Raw genomic sequence first — 19,180 nt, forward strand, 5'->3', positions numbered from 1 at the left:
CTGCTGCTGCTAGTCTGGTGGTGCTCTCTGCTGCTGCTAGTCTGGTGGTGCTCTCTCTGCTGCTGCTAGTCTGGTGGTGCTCTCTGCTGCTGCTAGTCTGGTGGTGCTCTCTGCTGCTGCTAGTCTGGTGGTGCTCTCTGCTGCTGCTAGTCTGGTGGTGCTCTCTGCTGCTGCTAGTCTGGTGGTGCTCTCTGCTGCTGCTAGTCTGGTGGTGCTCTCTGCTGCTGCTAGTCTGGTGGTGCTCTCTGCTGCTGCTAGTCTGGTGGTGCTCTCTGCTGCTGCTAGTCTGGTGGTGCTCTCTGCTGCTGCTAGTCTGGTGGTGCTCTCTCTGCTGCTGCTAGTCTGGTGGTGCTCTCTCTGCTGCTGCTAGTCTGGTGGTGCTCTCTCTGTTGCTGCTAGTCTGGTGGTGCTCTCTCTGCTGCTGCTAGTCTGGTGGTGCTCTCTCTGCTGCTGCTAGTCTGGTGGTGCTCTCTCTGTTGCTGCTAGTCTGGTGGTGCTCTCTGCTGCTGCTAGTCTGGTGGTGCTCTCTGCTGCTGCTGCTAGTCTGGTGGTGCTCTCTGCTGCTGCTAGTCTGGTGGTGCTCTCTGCTGCTGCTGCTAGTCTGGTGGTGCTCTCTGCTGCTAGTCTGGTGGTGCTCTCTTGCTGCTTCTAGTCTGGTGGTGCTCTCTGCTGCTGCTAGTCTGGTGGTGCTCTCTGCTGCTGCTAGTCTGGTGGTGCTCTCTGTTGCTGCTAGTCTGGTGGTGCTCTCTGCTGCTGCTAGTCTGGTGGTGCTCTCTGCTGCTGCTAGTCTGGTGGTGCTCTCTGCTGCTGCTAGTCTGGTGGTGCTCTCTGCTGCTAGTCTGGTGGTGCTCTCTGCTGCTAGTCTGGTGGTGCTCTGCTGCTGCTAGTCTGGTGGTGCTCTCTGCTGCTGCTAGTCTGGTGGTGCTCTCTGCTGCTGCTAGTCTGGTGGTGCTCTCTCTGCTGCTGCTGCTACTCTGGTGGTGCTCTCTGCTGCTGCTGCTAGTCTGGTGGTGCTCTCTGCTGCTGCTAGTCTGGTGCTGCTCTCTGCTGCTGCTAATCTGGTGGTGCTCTCTGCTGCTGCTAGTCTGGTGGTGGTCTCTGCTGCTGCTGCTAGTCTGGTGGTGCTGCTGCTGCTAGTCTGGTGGTGCTGCTGCTGCTAGTCTGGTGGTGCTCTCTGCTGCTAGTCTGGTGGTGCTCTCTGCTGCTGCTAGTCTGGTGGTGCTTCTGCTGCTGCTAGTCTGGTGGTGCTTCTGCTGCTGCTAGTCTGGTGGTGCTTCTGCTGCTGCTAGTCTGGTGGTGCTTCTGTTGCTGCTAGTCTGGTGGTGCTCTCTGCTGCTGCTAGTCTGGTGGTGCTTCTGCTGCTGCTAGTCTGGTGGTGCTCTCTGCTGCTGCTAGTCTGGTGGTGCTCTCTGCTGCTGCTAGTCTGGTGGTGCTCTCTGCTGCTGCTAGTCTGGTGGTGCTCTCTGCTGCTGCTAGTCTGGTGGTGCTCTCTGCTGCTGCTAGTCTGGTGGTGCTCTCTGCTGCTGCTGCTAGTCTGGTGGTGCTCTCTGCTGCTGCTGCTAGTCTGGTGGTGCTCTCTGCTGCTGCTGCTAGTCTGGTGGTGCTCTCTGCTGCTGCTGCTAGTCTGGTGGTGCTGCTGCTGCTAGTCTGGTGGTGCTCTCTGCTGCTAGTCTGGTGGTGCTGCTGCTGCTAGTCTGGTGGTGCTGCTGCTGCTAGTCTGGTGGTGCTCTCTGCTGCTGCTGCTAGTCTGGTGGTGCTCTCTGCTGCTAGTCTGGTGGTGCTGCTGCTGCTAGTCTGGTGGTGCTCTCTGCTGCTGCTGCTAGTCTGGTGGTGCTCTCTGCTGCTGCTAGTCTGGTGGTGCTTCTGCACATTTTGGGCTAGTGGTCCGAAACACAGGAAAATGTGCAGTATTACAACGCTCAAAAAGCTTAATCACTTTTACTGTGAAACTCCGGAGTTCTGGCTGACAACCACCAGTATTTAGTTGAGTGGAATGTGACTCTGTGGTGGTCTTGGTAATATGCGTGTGTGTGTGTGTGTGTGTGTGTGTGTGTGGTATGAATGGCTGTGGTACCTTTTTAGTAATAGCTCCAGCAATAACTGATTTATTTAGTATTCACTTTTACAAGCTGTTTTTTTCAGCAGCGGTTGTCTTTTTCAAGTCTGGTCGTTTCCCAGCTCTGGTCTGAGTAATGGGACATTTATTTTATTATAAACGGCACGTTATTATCCTAACAAAATGGATTTATGAGATTAGAATTGGAAGGATTTCACAGTTTAGAAAGTGATGAAGCCAGTATTTTTTTCCTTAGACCGCGGCTAATGAATTATTCTGAGGCGTTGCTGTGTTTTGGCGTCACCTACAGCTTGGAGTTTTCAGCTGGCTTCCGGGTTAAGCGGGTTTTGGCGGGGCATGTTTCGGGGGGGGGGGGGGGGGGACGCATGACTTGACCTTCGCCTCGCCTCAGGCCGTTGGGGAGTTTCGGCGATGAGACAAGATCGTAATCACGATATTTGGGGAGAAAAAAAGAAAGAAAAAGATTACTTCATTGGCCTAGCAGGTACGGGAGTTTGGTATAGATTTGATATTGGATGGGATAATGCTGTTGTGACCGTCCCAAGCCGTTATTTACCCGGAGCGAGCTGTCCTAGTAGGTCTGAGAGCTGTGTAAATCAGTAGACTACGGATGTTTCTGGAGCCAGCAGGTTAACACTTTACCCGACTACCCAGACTCCTCCGGCCAAACGCCACGCCACGCCCACGGACGTTAGTTTCTTCTCTGCAACGGGTCTGGATCTGAGTAGTACCACCCCCCCCCCCCCTCACGTGGGTAAAACCAGAGTTTTGAAAATTCATCATTGGCTTTGATACTCTGATACTCACTATACAGGGCACCATATTCCCTGTATAGTGCCCTACTGTCCCAGATGGCACCATATTCCCTGTATAGTGCACTACTGTCCCAGATGGCACCATATTCCCTGTATAGTGCCCTACTGTCCCAGATGGCACCATATTCCCTGTATAGTGCACTACTGTCCCAGATGGCACCATATTCCCTGTATAGTGCCCTACTGTCCCAGATGGCACCATATTCCCTGTATAGTGCCCTACTGTCCCAGAGGGCACCATATTCCCTGTATAGTGCACTACTGTCCCAGAGGGCACCATATTCCCTGTATAGTGCCCTACTGTCCCAGAGGGCACCATATTCCCTGTATAGTGCCCTACTGTCCCAGATGGCACCATATTCCCTGTATAGTGCCCTACTGTCCCAGAGGGCACCATATTCCCTGTATAGTGCCCTACTGTCCCAGATGGCACCATATTCCCTGTATAGTGCCCTACTGTCCCAGATGGCACCATATTCCCTGTATAGTGCCCTACTGTCCCAGAGGGCACCATATTCCCTGTATAGTGCACTACTGTCCCAGAGGGCACCATATTCCCTGTATAGTGCACTACTGTCCCAGAGGGCACCATATTCCCTGTATAGTGCACTACTGTCCCAGATGGCACCATATTCCCTGTATAGTGCCCTACTGTCCCAGATGGCACCATATTCCCTGTATAGTGCACTACTGTCCCAGATGGCACCATATTCCCTGTATAGTGCCCTACTGTCCCAGATGGCACCATATTCCCTGTATAGTGCCCTACTGTCCCAGATGGCACCATATTCCCTGTATAGTGCACTACTGTTCCAGATGGCACCATATTCCCTGTATAGTGCACTACTGTCCCAGATGGCACCATATTCCCTGTATAGTGCCCTACTGTCCCAGATGGCACCATATTCCCTGTATAGTGCCCTACTGTCCCAGATGGCACCATATTCCCTGTATAGTGCCCTACTGTCCCAGATGGCACCATATTCCCTGTATAGTGCCCTACTGTCCCAGATGGCACCATATTCCCTGTATAGTGCCCTACTGTCCCAGATGGCACCATATTCCCTGTATAGTGCCCTACTGTCCCAGATGGCACCATATTCCCTGTATAGTGCCCTACTGTCCCAGATGGCACCATATTCCCTGTATAGTGCCCTACTGTCCCAGATGGCACCATATTCCCTGTATAGTGCCCTACTGTCCCAGATGGCACCATATTCCCTGTATAGTGCCCTACTGTCCCAGATGGCACCATATTCCCTGTATAGTGCCCTACTGTCCCAGAGGGCACCATATTCCCTGTATAGTGCCCTACTGTCCCAGATGGCACCACATTCCCTGTATAGTGCCCTACTGTCCCAGATGGCACCATATTCCCTGTATAGTGCCCTACTGTCCCAGATGGCACCATATTCCCTGTATAGTGCCCTACTGTCCCAGATGGCACCATATTCCCTGTATAGTGCCCTACTGTCCCAGATGGCACCATATTCCCTGTATAGTGCCCTACTGTCCCAGATGGCACCATATTCCCTGTATAGTGCCCTACTGTCCCAGATGGCACCATATTCCCTGTATAGTGCCCTACTGTCCCAGATGGCACCATATTCCCTGTATAGTGCCCTACTGTCCCAGATGGCACCATATTCCCTGTATAGTGCCCTACTGTCCCAGATGGCACCATATTCCCTGTATAGTGCCCTACTGTCCCAGATGGCACCATATTCCCTGTATAGTGCACTACTGTCCCAGATGGCACCATATTCCCTGTATAGTGCCCTACTGTCCCAGATGGCACCATATTCCCTGTATAGTGCCCTACTGTCCCAGATGGCACCATATTCCCTGTATAGTGCCCTACTGTCCCAGATGGCACCATATTCCCTGTATAGTGCCCTACTGTTCCAGAGGGCACCATATTCCCTGTATAGTGCACTACTGTCCCAGATGGCACCATATTCCCTGTATAGTGCCCTACTGTCCCAGATGGCACCATATTCCCTGTATAGTGCCCTACTGTCCCAGATGGCACCATATTCCCTGTATAGTGCCCTACTGTCCCAGAGGGCACCATATTCCCTGTATAGTGCACTACTGTCCCAGATGGCACCATATTCCCTGTATAGTGCCCTACTGTCCCAGAGGGCACCATATTCCCTGTATAGTGCCCTACTGTCCCAGATGGCACCATATTCCCTGTATAGTGCCCTACTGTCCCAGATGGCACCATATTCCCTGTATAGTGCCCTACTGTCCCAGATGGCACCATATTCCCTGTATAGTGCACTACTGTCCCAGAGGGCACCATATTCCCTGTATAGTGCCCTACTGTCCCAGATGGCACCATATTCCCTGTATAGTGCCCTACTGTCCCAGATGGCACCATATTCCCTGTATAGTGCCCTACTGTCCCAGATGGCACCATATTCCCTGTATAGTGCCCTACTGTCCCAGATGGCACCATATTCCCTGTATAGTGCCCTACTGTTCCAGAGGGCACCATATTCCCTGTATAGTGCCCTACTGTCCCAGATGGCACCATATTCCCTGTATAGTGCCCTACTGTTCCAGAGGGCACCATATTCCCTGTATAGTGCCCTACTGTCCCAGATGGCACCATATTCCCTGTATAGTGCCCTACTGTCCCAGATGGCACCATATTCCCTGTATAGTGCACTACTGTCCCAGATGGCACCATATTCCCTGTATAGTGCCCTACTGTCCCAGATGGCACCATATTCCCTGTATAGTGCCCTACTGTCCCAGAGGGCACCATATTCCCTGTATAGTGCACTACTGTCCCAGAGGGCACCATATTCCCTGTATAGTGCCCTACTGTCCCAGAGGGCACCATATTCCCTGTATAGTGCCCTACTGTCCCAGATGGCACCATATTCCCTGTATAGTGCCCTACTGTCCCAGAGGGCACCATATTCCCTGTATAGTGCCCTACTGTCCCAGATGGCACCATATTCCCTGTATAGTGCCCTACTGTCCCAGATGGCACCATATTCCCTGTATAGTGCCCTACTGTCCCAGATGGCACCATATTCCCTGTATAGTGCCCTACTGTTCCAGAGGGCACCATATTCCCTGTATAGTGCCCTACTGTCCCAGATGGCACCATATTCCCTGTATAGTGCCCTACTGTTCCAGAGGGCACCATATTCCCTGTATAGTGCCCTACTGTCCCAGATGGCACCATATTCCCTGTATAGTGCCCTACTGTCCCAGATGGCACCATATTCCCTGTATAGTGCACTACTGTCCCAGATGGCACCATATTCCCTGTATAGTGCCCTACTGTCCCAGATGGCACCATATTCCCTGTATAGTGCCCTACTGTCCCAGATGGCACCATATTCCCTGTATAGTGCCCTACTGTCCCAGATGGCACCATATTCCCTGTATAGTGCCCTACTGTCCCAGATGGCACCATATTCCCTGTATAGTGCCCTACTGTCCCAGATGGCACCATATTCCCTGTATAGTGCACTACTGTCCCAGATGGCACCATATTCCCTGTATAGTGCCCTACTGTCCCAGATGGCACCATATTCCCTGTATAGTGCACTACTGTCCCAGAGGGCACCATATTCCCTGTATAGTGCCCTACTGTCCCAGATGGCACCATATTCCCTGTATAGTGCACTACTGTCCCAGAGGGCACCATATTCCCTGTATAGTGCCCTACTGTCCCAGATGGCACCATATTCCCTGTATAGTGCCCTACTGTCCCAGATGGCACCATATTCCCTGTATAGTACCCTACTGTCCCAGATGGCACCATATTCCCTGTATAGTGCACTACTGTCCCAGATGGCACCATATTCCCTGTATAGTGCCCTACTGTCCCAGATGGCACCATATTCCCTGTATAGTGCCCTACTGTCCCAGAGGGCACCATATTCCCTGTATAGTGCCCTACTGTCCCAGATGGCACCATATTCCCTGTATAGTGCCCTACTGTCCCAGATGGCACCATATTCCCTGTATAGTGCCCTACTGTCCCAGATGGCACCATATTCCCTGTATAGTGCCCTACTGTCCCAGATGGCACCATATTCCCTGTATAGTGCCCTACTGTCCCAGATGGCACCATATTCCCTGTATAGTGCCCTACTGTCCCAGATGGCACCATATTCCCTGTATAGTGCACTACTGTCCCAGATGGCACCATATTCCCTGTATAGTGCACTACTGTCCCAGAGGGCACCATATTCCCTGTATAGTGCACTACTGGGCGGCAGATGGCCAAGTGGTTAGAGCGTTGGACTTGTAACCGAAAGGTTGCAAGATCGAATCGCCGAGCTAACAAGGTAAAAATCTGTCATTCTGCCCACTGAACAAGGCAGTTAACCCACTGTTCCCCAGTAGGCTGTCATTGTAAATAAGATTTTGTTCTTAACTGACTTGCCTAGTTAAATAAAAATAAAATTCAACTGTTGACCAGAGCCCTATGGGGCAATAGGCTGCTATTTGGGACTGTCACTGTATTCATACCCCAGGCAGCGAATGGGAGGGCAGCGAGGCTATTGTCAGGCAGCGAATGGGAGGGCAGCGAGGGTATTGTCAGGCAGCGAATGGGAGGGCAGCGAGGGTATTGTCAGGCAGCGAATGGGAGGGCAGCGAGGATATTGTCAGGCAGCGAATGGGAGGGCAGCGAGGGTATTGTCAGGCAGCGAATGGGAGGGCAGCGAGGGTATTGTCAGGCAGCGAATGGGAGGGCAGCGAGGATATTGTCAGGCAGCGAATGGGAGGGCAGCGAGGATATTGTCAGGCAGCGAATGGGAGGGCAGCGAGGGTATTGTCAGGCAGCGAATGGGAGGGCAGTGATGGTATTGTCAGGCAGGTCACTTCCATAACAGGAAATTTGCAGTAGAGAGGAGGAAACAAAATACCAATGACTACAATAAACACTGGCTCAAGTCTCCTTAAGTTTAACAGTATGTGTCTCCACAGAGTAGAGGAGTTTTAACAGAGTCCCCTCCTAGGAGAGGAGTTTTAACAGAGTCCCCTCCTAGGAGAGGAGTTTTAACAGAGTCCCCTCCTAGGAGAGGAGTTTTAACAGAGTCCCCTCCTAGGAGAGGAGTTTTAACAGAGTCCCCTCCTAGGAGAGGAGTTTTAACAGAGTCCCCTCCTAGGAGAGGAGTTTTAACAGAGTCCCCTCCTAGGAGAGGAGTTTTAACAGAGTACCTTCCTATGGAGCCCTATAGTCTCACTGCTGAGCTGTATCCAGCTGCTGGAACCTGGAAGGTAGATGGATGTATTAGGACTGCTTCCCCAGAGCTGTATCTGGCAAGGTATACAGTATCCTCTCTGGATCTGTTCTGTGAATCCTGTGCATTGTTATTGGCACCAGACAGGTTTAAATAAAAAGACAAAAGACAGACCCCCCCCCCCCCCCCCCCCACCACCCCCCTTATAAACATAACCGCTTTGTCGCAGTGAAGTTTAAGGTTTAAAGCAAAATAAATGAAATGGAAAACATGTGAAACGCACACATGCAGACACACACCTCCTCTCTGCACCTCAAGACGAGAAGGAAACGGGGCCCCAGAAATAAACATTCAAGGAATGGAAACAAGGGGAGTGAAACTGATGAAGTACTGTTAGAAGTGTGGTAGCACTTACGAAGGATCTGTAAACATTCACGATGCTGGAAAGTGTGCCAATAAAGTGGAAAATACCATATATATATATTTTTTTTTTACTGTTGCTCATTTTCTGTCATACCTTTTCTCTATCAGGGTGGTATTTCACTGCGTGACAGGAGAAGGGGAGATATGGAGCACCTTAAAGCAGACCAGACCTGGGTTCAAGTACTATTTTGAATTCTGCCCGGAGTGTCAGATGGGCAGGGTTTGCAGTTTTGGGACCATTCTATTTTACCCCGAACTGACAGGCAAGCTCAATCGAGCAAATCAAATACATTTTTATTTGTCACGTACGCCGAATACAACACATGTTGATGTGAGCCATGACCAGCCTTTCAATGCACTTCATGGCTACAGACGTGTCGGTAGTCATTTAGGCAGGTTACCTTCGTGTTCTTGGGCACAGGGACTATAGTGGTCTGCTTGAAACAACATGTTTGTATTACAGACTCGGTCAGGGAGAGGTTGAAAATGTCAGTGAAGACACTTGCCAGTTGGTCAGCGCATGCACATGCTTTGAGTACACGTCCTGGTAATCCATCTGGCCCTGCAGCCTTGTGAATGTTGACCTGTTTAAAGGTCTTACTCAAATCACACAGTCTTCCAGAACAGCTGGTGCTCTCATGCATGCTTCAGTGTTGCTTGCATCAAAGCAAGCATAGAAGTAATTTAGCTCGTCTGGTAGGCTCATGTCATTGGGAAGCTCGCGGCTGTGCTTCCCTTTGTAGTCTGTAATAGTTTGCAAGCCCTGCCACATACGACGAGCGTCGGACGAGCGTGGGAGCCGGTGTAGTACGATTCAATCTTAGTCCTGTATTGATGCTTTGCCTGATTGATGATTCGTGGGAGGGCATAGCCGGATTTCTTATAAGCGTCCGGGTTAGAGTCCCGCTCCTTGAAAGCGGCAGCTCTACCCTTTAGCTCAGTGCGGATGTTGCCAGTAATCCATGGCTTCTGGTTGAGGTATGTACGTACGGTCACAGTGGGGACGATGTCATCGATGCACTTATTGATGAAGCCAGTGACTGACGTGGTGTATTCCTCAATGCCATCTGAAAAATCCCGGAACATATTCCAGTCTGTGCTTGCAAAACAGTCCTGTGGCTTAGCATCTGCTTCATCTGACCACTTCTTTATTGACCAAGTCAATGGTGCTTAACTTTACCTAGAATTATGGTCAGATTTGCCAAATGGAGGGCGAGGGAGAGCTTTGTACGTGTCTCAGTGTGTGAAGTTAAGGTGGTCTAGAGTTTTTTTCCCCTCTAGTTGCACATTTAACATGCTGGTAGAAATTAGGTAAAACTGATTTCAGTTTCCCTACATTAAAGTCCCCGGCCAGTAGGAGCGCCGCCTCTAGATGAGCGTTTTCCTGTTTGCTTGTGGCCTTAAACGGGCGGCAGGTGGCCTAGTGGTTAGAGCGTTGGACTAGTAACCGAAAGGTTGCAAGATCAAATCCCCGAGCTGACAATTAAAAAATCTGTCGTTCTGCCCCTGAACAAGGCATTTAACCCACTGTTCCTAGGTCGTCATTGAAAATAATAATTTGTTCTTAACTGACTTGCCTAGTTAAATAAAGGAGAAAAAAATGAATTGAGTGCAGTGGTAAATAGACAGCTACGACAAATATAGATGAAAACTCTCTTGGTAAATAGTGTGGTCTACAGCTTGTCATGAGATACTCTACCTCAGGCGGGCAAAACCTTGAGACTGCCTTAATATTAGATTTCGTGCACCAGCTGTTTACAAATATACACAGACCGCCACCCTTTTTCTTACCGGAGGCAGCTGCGCAGTGTAAACCACGCCAGCTGTATTTTATCCTTGTCGTCGCTCAGCCACAACTCGGTGAAACATAAGATATTACCGTATTTAAAATAGTATTTGAACCCAGGTCTGAAGCAGACCAGGCATCCCAGATTAAGAAACACTGCGAATAGTGGGTCAGTATTATTGGTATGAGTGGTTTGTCAGATGAACAGAGTAAAGTACAGAGAGGTCCTTGATGAAAACCTGTTCCAGAGCCCTCAGGACCTCAGACTGGGGCGAAGGTTCACCTTCCAACAGGACAATGACCTTAAGCACACAGCCAAGACAACGCAGGAGTGCCTTCGGGACAAGTCTCTGAATGTCCTCGAGTGGCCCAGCCAGAGCCCGGACTTGAACTCAATCTAACATCTCTGGAGAGACCTGAAAATAGCTGTGCAGCATCACTCCCCATCCAACCTGACAGAGCTTGAGAGGTTCTGCAGAGAAGAATGGGAGAAACTCCCCAAATACAGATGTGCCAAGCTTGTAGCGTCATACCCAAGAAGACTGGAGGCTGTAATCACTGCCAAAGGTGCTTCAACATAGTACTGAGTAAAGGGTCTGAATACCTTTGTAAATGTGATATTTAACTTTTTTATTTTTAACAAATTTGCAAAATAATTTCTAAAAACTGTTTTTGCTTTGTGATTATAGTGTGTTGTGTGTAGATTGAGGGGGAAAAACAATTTAATCAATTATAGAATAAGGCTGTAACGTAACAAAATGTGGAACAAGTCAAGGGGTCGGAATACTTTCCGATTGCGCTGTATATTTTCGTTTTATGTTGGGGCTTTATAGATTATTTATTTTGATGTGTTAGGCTTCAGAGTCAAGTGTTATTTGTCCAGGCCTCAATTGATTCATGTCTAGCACCATACATTCTCTCTGTTGATATATTCTAATGTTATAACGTCTAATATTAACTGGCGAATTGGGAGAGCCTGAGGTGATTCCCATTTGTGACCAACTGGCTCGATCCGGTCTTACGTAGCAACATTTGAAATTGTGTTTTTTACATTAGATAAAAGTAGAGACTCAGAGCTAGAAAATGGTATATCATACACTATAGTTGAAGAACAATGGGAAAGTAATTGTGCTTTGAAAGTTGATAAACTAGTAACCCCACTTTTGAGAAAATGGCCCTTGAATGTTTTGGTACACCTACTGGAGAGCGCTTCTTTGTCTACACCCATTCAGCATCGTTCACACCCTCTTGAGCCTTAGCCCCACCCATCTCTTTAAGGATTCACATGTGAGGCCATGTGCTAAACAGAGGGAGTAGTGTAATAAACAACCAATCATTTCAAGACTACATCCATCAACATGTCTGTAGGCAGTTGTCGCAGTGACATCATCATATTGTCGTCCGACATCAAACTTGTCGTTGTTGTTATGACAAAGTATAAACACAAAAATTACAGGCTGCATGACATCAGCAGCCTGGTGGTCCAAATTAGCATAACAGGTGTATTTTAACACCAATAAACCTATCTGTTTAAAAATTAATTTAGTATACGTCAATTTAGCAAACCAGGCAACTAAAAGCGACTTTCTAAACAATGTTTTGGTTCGTTTCTAGCTTGTTAACGTTAAGTTAGCCGGCTAGCCAGTTCAAATAATGACCATATCATATCGCTGAAAATGTCTTAACTTCAGCCAATCTCTAGTCATTGTTACAGGAAATAAACTCTCAACTAGATCATGATTTACAAGTTAATGGCGAGCTAATTACAGAAAATCGTATACGGTTGTGAGTGTGACGAAATAAAAGTAGGTCATTCTACAGAATAATTGTATAACTTGGACACTGTCTCGTTGGCCTAACGTTACATCCTAATCTGACTTTGGTGCATGTCCTGTTGTTCTTCTCATTACTGTCTCTGGTAAACACACACTATATCAAATCAAATCTATGTTTATTTGTCTCAGACACAGGGGATACAGAAGGTGTAAACAGTACAGTGAAATGGTTACTTACATAGTGGAGTCTTTTCTTTAGACATGTAGCTAGCTAGCTAGCTAAACAATGAACCATAATCACAACTCATAATGTTACTACACTGCATGAATCTACAGGTAGCTAATGCTAACCAACTAGGTTCAATGTTAGCTAGCTAGCTAACATTAGGCTATAACTAGCAATGCAAATGGCTCTGAGATCAGAATAATATTACTATGAATAAGCTCATACACGTAACGTTAGCTAACTTGCAATGAAAACGACTTTCTGACAAAATTTGATACGTATAATATCTGAAAATGTAGCTTGCTAAATTCTCTTACCCGTATACATGAATGAACGCTTCTCCCTCTCGGTCACGGATGCCGTGGTTGCCCTTAGTTTGAAGATGTAATCTGTTGACAGGTGTTTTATACAGCCTTTGTGTGTTCTGTTTCTGACTCCGTCTGCATATATTTGCAATCAAACGCCTGAATCTCTCCATCTCCTTAGCTATAATTCTCGGCTTCCAACGGGCATTCTACTGATTTCAGATATCGGTCCTCCAGAAAGCATTAGCATTAGCAATATTATCTCAGTTATTCGTGATATCTTTTCAAAAAAGCCACGTTAGAAAGGATTACCTACACATACTGACCAGCTCATGTTATAGAAAGAATCATGCTACATGGCAGACCAATCCGAACTCATCTCTCGGCATGCCCAGCCCATCCATTATCTCAGCCAATCATGGCTAGCGGTAAGGTTCCTGTCTTTTTCCCGTGGCTAAACCAATTAGGCTTTTTAATTTAACAGTTTTATTCATATTTACAGATGGCATATAAGTTATGTTATTAAGGCACATGAAAGTTCACATGTTCCAGAAGCCTTTTCTTCTTCTTATTATTTTTTTTGTGGTACTTTTACCCCTTTTTTCTCCCCAATTTTGTGATATCCAATTGGTAGTTACAGTCTTGTCCCATCGCTTCAGCTCCGCTACGGGAAGCATGTAAGATATGTAATAGACAGAGGTTATCATAATCATTTTTTTAACAAACCCGCTTTGGTCTGGATGTACCAATTTGGGATTGGACGACCGTTTTAGAGAATGGTTTAATATCTGTGTTTATGAAAGATAAGGGGTGATAGTGAGAACACCCGGTGGTGTCCTTACCTTTTAAAAAAATAAATAAAAGTGAAATTAGTTTGGTATTTATATCCCTTCCAAATGAAGCTTTGTGAACGGCTGTGTTAATAATTTTAAGTAACAATGGACCTAATTGGTCCCAGAATGTTACATAGACCTCAGGAGAAGTACCGTTCCAATCAGGTGATTTGCCTTTATTCATGTTATCCAATGCCCTTTATTCATGTTATCCAATGCCCTTTATTCATGTTATCCAATGCCCTTTATTCATGTTATCCAATGCCCTTTATTCATGTTATCCAATGCCCTTTATTCATGTTATCCAATGCCCGTTATTCACGTTATCCAATGCCCTTTATTCATGTTATCCAATGCCCTTTATTCATGTTATCCAATGCCCTTTATTCATGTTATCCAATGCCCTTTATTCATGTTATCCAATGCCCTTTATTCATGTTATCCAATGCCCTTTATTCACGTTATCCAATGCCCTTTATTCACGTTATCCAATGCCCTTTATTCATGTTATCCAATGCCCTTTATTCATGTTATCCAATGCCCTTTATTCATGTTATCCAATGCCCTTTATTCATGTTATCCAATGCCCTTTATTCATGTTATCCAATGCCCTTTTTAAGTTCATGGAGAGAGATTTGGGCTCCCAGCAAATTGTTGACAGAAAGTAGGATTTAAAAAAAATAAGGACACATTAAAGCACCATCTTGTGGCTCTTTCAGGAGATTCTGAAATGTGTATATGGCAGTAGTAATGAGGAAGGGCGGGTAATGGGGAACAAGGGCGGGTAATGGGGAACAAGGGCGGGTAATGGGGAACAAGGGCGGGTAATGGGGAACAAGGGCAGGTAATGGGGAACAAGGGCGGGTAATGGGGAACAAGGGCGGGTAATAGGGAACAAAGGCGGGTAATGGGGAACAAGGGCGGGTAATGGGGAACAAGGGCGGGTAATGGGGAACAAGGGCGGGGAACAAGGGCGGGGAACAAGGGGGGGTAATGGGGAACAAGGGCGGGTAATGGGGAACAAGGGCGGGTAATGGGGAACAAGGGCGGGTAATGGGGAACAAGGGCGGGTAATGGGGAACAAGGGCAGGTAATGGGGAACCAAGGGCAGGTAATAAAAGCAAAAAAAGAAAGAAAATGAAAACCAAAAGAAGTAATGACAGATATGCCTAAACAGGCAGAAGGAGGATAGCTGTAGAACCAATGCGGTTTCTGTCTGAGCGTTACGAGAGCGCCACTTTCCCTCCATAGCCGTTGCTAAGTGATAATGGATGCTTCCACGCTGTGTTGTTTACTTCTGATTATTTTTTAAACCTATGAAGATGCCCGGTGAAAGCAAATATGCAAATTATTAGAGATAGAGAACTGTCAGAGATGTTAAACTCTCTGCTCTGTTTTGCTTGTTTAAAGCAGGTCATTTCATAGAGAACTGTCAGAGATGTTAAACTCTCTGCTCTGTTTTGCTTGTTTAAAGCAGGTCATTTCATAGAGAACTGTCAGAGATGTTAAACTCTCTGCTCTGTTTTGCTTGTTTAAAAAGCAGGTTATTTCATAGAGAACTGTCAGAGATGTTAAACTCTCTGCTCGGTTTTGCTTGTTTAAAGCTGGTCATTTCATAGAGAACTGTCAGAGATGTTAAACTCTCTGCTCGGTTTTGCTTGTTACATCACCAACATTTGTAGAATGAAAGCGCTAACATGGCGTCCGTTTCAAAACCTGACCAAACTGGTCTTAATACATGGCTCTGGTCGTAGTTGGTGGCCGTTTAGGTAGAGGCGTTCGATCAAGGTAGAGGTTGAAGCCTGTTTGACCGACCACAGATCTCCTAGTTGAGTTGGGGAGTGTAGGGGAGGGGGGAGATGGAGACAGCTGCTCCACAGATGCCGTTCCAGTACATCCTGCTACAGATGCATCCCAGGAGGGATCTGTTTGTTGACTCTTCATGCTACACAGGATGAAATTCAGGATATTGTCTCTAAATATGAAATATGTAAAGACCAGAATATCAATGTTGAACGGGATGCTTGAAATATTAAAGTAAATGTAGTACGTAAAACCTAAAAAAAAAAACAATGTAGAATTTAAGTCTTAAGCCTAGATTGTTATGATAAATATACCCTAATTGTAGAATGTATCCTAAATGTGTAGACGGTAAAGCCTATAGAACAAACATGTACAGTTGAAGCCAGAAGTTTACATACACTTTAGTAGCCAAATACATTTAAACTCAGTTTTTCACAATTCCTGACATTTAATCCTCGTAAAAAAAAATCCTGTCTTAGGTCAGTTAGGATCACCACTTTATTTTAAGAATGTGAAATGTCAGAATAATAGTAGAAATAATGATTTATTTCAGCTTTAATTTCTTTCATCACATTCCCAGTGGGTTAGAAGTTTACATACACTCAATTAGTATTTGGTAGCATTGCCTTTAAATTGTTTAACTTGGGTCAAACGTTTCGGGGAGCCTTCCACAAGCTTCCCACAATAAGTTGGGTTACTTTTGGCCCATTCCTCCTGACAGAGCTGGTCAGGAGAGAGTTGAGTCAGGTTTGTAGGCCTCCTTGCTCACACACATTTCTTCAGTTCTACCCACTATTTTTCTATAGGATTTAGGTCAGGGCTTTGTGATGGCCACTCCAATACCTTGACTTTGTTGTGCTTAAGCCATTTTGCCACAACTTTGGAAGTATGCTTGGGGTCGTTGTCCATTTGGAAGACCCATTTGCGACCAAGCTTTAACTTCCTGACTGATGCCTTGAGATGTTGCTTCAATATATCCACATAATTGTCCTGCCTCATGATGCCATCTATTTTGTGAAGTGCACCAGTCCCTCCTGCAGCAGAGCACCCCACAACATGATGCTGCCACCCCCGTGCTTCACGGTTGGGATGGTGTTCTTCGGCTTGCAAGCCTCCCCCCTTTTCCTCCAAACGTAACGATGGTCATTATGGCCAAACAGTTCTATTTTTGTTTCATCAGACCAGAGGACATTTCTCCAAAAAGTACCATCTTTGTCCCCATGTGCAGTTGCAAACCGTATTCTGGCTGTTTTATGGCGGTTTTGGAGCAGCGGCTTCTTCCTTGCTGAGCGGCCTTTCAGGTTATGTCGATATAGGACTCATTTTACTGTGGATATAGATACTTGTGTACCTGTTTCCTCCAGCATCTTCACAAGGTCCTTTGCTGTTGTTCTGGGATTGATTTGCACTTTTCACACCAAAATACGTTCATCTCTAGGAAACAGAACGAGTCTCCTTCCTGAGCGGTATGACGGCTGCTTGGTCCCATGGTTTGTACATGATTTGTACAGATGAACTTGGTACCGTCAGGTTTTTGGAAATTGCTACCAAGGATGAACCAGACTTATGGAGGTCTACAATTTTTTTTCTGAGGTCTTGGCTGATTTCTTTTGGTTTTCCCATGATGTCAAGCAAAGAGGCACTGAGTTTGAAGGTAGGCCTTGAAATAAATCCACAGGTACACCTCCAATTGACTCAAATGATGTCAATTAGCCCATCAGAAGCTTCTAAAGTCATGACATCATTTTCTGGAATTTTCCAAGCTGTTAAAAGGCACAGTCAACTTAGTGTATGTAAACTTCTGACCCACTGGAATTGTGATACAGTGAATTATAAGTGAAATAATCTGTCTGTAAACAATTGTTGGAAAAATTACTTGTGTCATGCACAAAGCAGATGTCCTAACCGACTTGCCAAAACTATAGTGTGTTAACAAGAAATGTGTGGAGGGGTTGAAAAACGAGTTTTAATGACTCCAACCTAAGTGTATGTAAACTTCCGACTTCAACATGTAAATGTAGAATGTAAGCCTAGAATGTTAACAATAAATGTATCCTAAATGTAAATGTAAACTGTAAAGCCACTTCCTAGGCCTGGGGCTATTATCCCAGCACAGGTTTTTACTACGGCAGTTAACCTTTAAGGCCTCAAAAAACACTTCAGATATATGATGTTACATATTAAAGGGAACAATCATAAGGTTATTTACACTAAAAGCTTTGTGGGGTAAACATATAGCAGTCATTACAGTACACCTGAGTGTTATGGGTAGTTTATTACACAGATTATTTCCAGATTTATCAACTACATTAACTTATTTCCTGAAGTTATTTTTTATCACAGCAGAGTTAGTTTCCTACTAGTATACTCTCTTTATGTATTTGATGCCATTGAAACATGTTTCAATTACATGCATTTTATAAAGCCCCCCCCTTTTTTTTTTTTTTTTTACATCAGCAGTTGTCACAAAGTGCTTTACAGATACCCCAGCCTAAAACCCCAAGAGATTCACAGATACCCCAGCCTAAAACCCCAAGAGATTCACAGATACCCCAGCCTAAAACCCCAAAGAGCTTTACAGATACCCCAGCCTAAAACCCCAAAGAGCTTTACAGATACCCCAGCCTAAAACCCCAAGAGATTCACAGATACCCCAGCCTAAAACCCCAAGAGATTCACAGATACCCCAGCCTAAAACCCCAAAGAGCTTTACAGATACCCCAGCCTAAAACCCCAAAGAGCTTTACAGATACCCCAGCCTAAAACCCCAAGAGATTCACAGATACCCCAGCCTAAACCCCAAGAGATTCACAGATACCCCAGCCTAAAACCCCAAAGAGCTTTACAGATACCCCAGCCTAAAACCCCAAGAGATTCACAGATACCCCAAGAGATTCACAGATACCCCAGCCTAAAACCCCAAGAGATTCACAGATACCCCAGCCTAAAACCCCAAGAGATTCACAGATACCCCAGCCTAAAACCCCAAGAGATTCACAGATACCCCAGCCTAAAACCCCAAGAGATTCACAGATACCCCAGCCTAAAACCCCAAGAGATTCACAGATACCCCAGCCTAAAACCCCAAGAGATTCACAGATACCCCAGCCTAAAACCCCAAGAGATTCACAGATACCCCAGCCTAAAACCCCAAGAGATTCACAGATACCCCAGCCTAAAACCCCAAGAGATTCACAGATACCCCAGCCTAAAACCCCAAGAGATTCACAGATACCCCAGCCTAAAACCCCAAGAGATTCACAGATACCCAGCCTAAAACCCCAAGAGATTCACAGATACCCAGCCTAAAACCCCAAGAGATTCACAGATACCCAGCCTAAAACCCCAAAGTGCTTTACAGATACCCAGCCTAAAACCCCAAAGAGCTTTACAGATACCCCAGCCTATAACCCCGAAGTGCTTTACAGATACCCCAGCCTAAAACCCCAAAGAGCTTTACAGATACCCCAGCCTAAAACCCCAAAGAGCTTTACAGATACCCCAGCCTAAAACCCCAAAGTGCTTTACAGATACCCCAGTCTAAAACCCCAAAGAGCTTTACAGATACCCCAGTCTAAAACCCCAAAGAGCTTTACAGATACCCCAGCCTAAAACCCCAAAGTGCTTTACAGATACCCCAGCCTAAAACACCAAAGAGCTTTACAGATACCCCAGCCTAAAACCCCGAAGTGCTTTACAGATACCCCAGTCTAAAACCCCAAAGAGCTTTACAGATACCCCAGCCTAAAACCCCAAAGAGCTTTACAGATACCCCAGCCTAAAACCCCAAAGAGCTTTACAGATACCCCAGCCTAAAACCCCAAAGAGCTTTACAGATACCCCAGCCTAAAACCCCAAAGAGCTTTACAGATACCCCAGCCTAAAACCCCAAAGAGCTTTACAGATACCCCAGCCTAA

Source organism: Salvelinus namaycush, unplaced genomic scaffold (assembly GCF_016432855.1).
Source record: "Salvelinus namaycush isolate Seneca unplaced genomic scaffold, SaNama_1.0 Scaffold20, whole genome shotgun sequence".
Taxonomy (NCBI): Eukaryota; Metazoa; Chordata; class Actinopteri; order Salmoniformes; family Salmonidae; genus Salvelinus; species Salvelinus namaycush.